Source organism: Pteropus alecto, unplaced genomic scaffold (assembly GCF_000325575.1).
Source record: "Pteropus alecto unplaced genomic scaffold, ASM32557v1 scaffold86, whole genome shotgun sequence".
NCBI lineage: Eukaryota > Metazoa > Chordata > Mammalia > Chiroptera > Pteropodidae > Pteropus > Pteropus alecto.
The window spans coordinates 24,159,498-24,161,528 of record NW_006442109.1 but is presented as its reverse complement, the minus strand read 5'-3'; positions in this window follow the sequence as shown (position 1 = coordinate 24,161,528).

Below are 2,031 nucleotides of genomic sequence, written 5' to 3'. Positions count from 1 at the left end.
TTTTTTTGGCTATGCAGTGATTTGACTTCTCACATTTCTGTTGGAATGAAAATTAGATTCAAGAACAGCTCTGTACCTGATAACTCTGACAAGGTGTGAAATGCGAAGCTTTATATGGCTGTAATAAACATATGCAAAGTTTTTTTTTTTTTTTCCTTTCGTCTAAAGGCTTCAGGCTGTCTATCCTGGAGTAAAGAAATTATATTCTTGTGGCATCAGCTATCCTGTCTGTACTGTCCATGCTCTCTAAATGCCAGCTCTTTGAGGGCTTCTTATACCTTGGGTACTTGATTATCCAAAGACTGACAATGTTTAGGGGTCTCCTGATTTCCTGAGCTTATCTTTGTTCATCAGCCGGTGAGCAGCAGGAAGAAGGCAATGGGTAAATATTCTTGTTTACTTACATGGAAGTATTACTATTTCCTCATGATTTTAAAGGGTAGCATTAATAATTTTACCCAGAGTACATTAAATTCTGATCTTCAGTTAAACATGATTTTAACTTTTTGGTGAAGTCATAGAACAAAGTAACACCAATATAGAGCTCTGTGCATGTGGGAAACAGCATTATGCATATGTGGCTAACCAAAGCCAATTAAGGCTGCTATGAGTCCTCGAGGGAAAAAATGGAGCCCTGAGAATGCTGGTCTACTTAGAGACATGAACAGACAACCTCCAGTTCTAGGACTAACTTTCTAAGCAAAAAATTAAGAGAATAAATTATACTGTATGATATAAGATCAACATACAAAAATCAGTGTACTTTTATATGCTAGCGACAAACAATGCGGAAATGAAATAGAGAAAAATAATTCCATTTCGAACAGAATCAGAATGAATAAAATATTTGGGAATAAATTTAACCAAGGAAGTATAAGACTTATTCACTGAAAACTGCCTAGCATTACTGAAATTAAAGAAAATCTAAATAAACGTAAAAACATCTTGTGATCATGGGTTAGGAGACAACACTGTTAACATGGCAATACTCTGTTTTAGTTTTCTTGCTGCTGCTGCTGCTGCTGCTGCTGCTGCTGCTGCTGCTGCTATAACAAATATGACAACTTTAGTACTTTAAAACAATAAAAATTATTCTCCTATAGCTCTGGAGGTTAGAATTTCTCTAGAAAACTCTAAGAACATAGGTCTTATATGGGCCAACATCAACACGCTGGCAGAGAGGGTTCCTTCTGGAGGTTCCTGAGAATACCTTCCTTGCCTCTTCAAGTGCATAGAAACTGACAAAATTTCTGTTTATGGTCACATCACTTCAATCTCTGTTTCCATTAGGACATTGCCTTTTCCTATAGTCAAGTCTCCTTCTGCCTCTCTTATAAGGACACATATGGGTTTACCAAGATAATCCAGGAAAATATTAATGATACTTAATCACAACCATGAAGTCCCTTTTGTACTGTAAGATAACATATTCTCAGTTTCTGGGGATTCAGATACACATTTGGAGGGAGGACATTATTCATTATCAGATTCCCAAATTAATCTACAGAATCTATGCAACCTCTATCCAAATTTCAAATGCCTTTGTTGCAAAAATGAAAAAGACGGTTCTAAGATTTATTTGGAAATGCAAGGAACCCAGAATATCCAAAACAATCTTGAACAAAGCTAGAAGATTCGCATCTCTCAATTTCAAAAGTACAAAGCTTCAATATTCATGACAGTGTAGTAGAATAGAACTAAGTTTCCAGAAATGAACTCATACATCTATGGTCAATTGAATTTCAACAAAGTTGCTAACATCATTCATTAGAAGAATTTTTTCAACAAATGAGTGGGAATAACTGGATATCCACGTGCAAAAGAATAAAGTTAGACCCTCTATCTCACATGATATAAAGAAAATTAGCCAAAAATAAATACACCTAAGTGTAAACTAAAACTTTAAAACTCTTGGAAGAACACACAGGTATAAATCTCTGTGACTTTGAACTGGGTAACATTTTCTTAGCCATGACACCAAAAACACAAGCAATCAAAGAAAAAATAGATAAATATGGCTTCATCAAAATT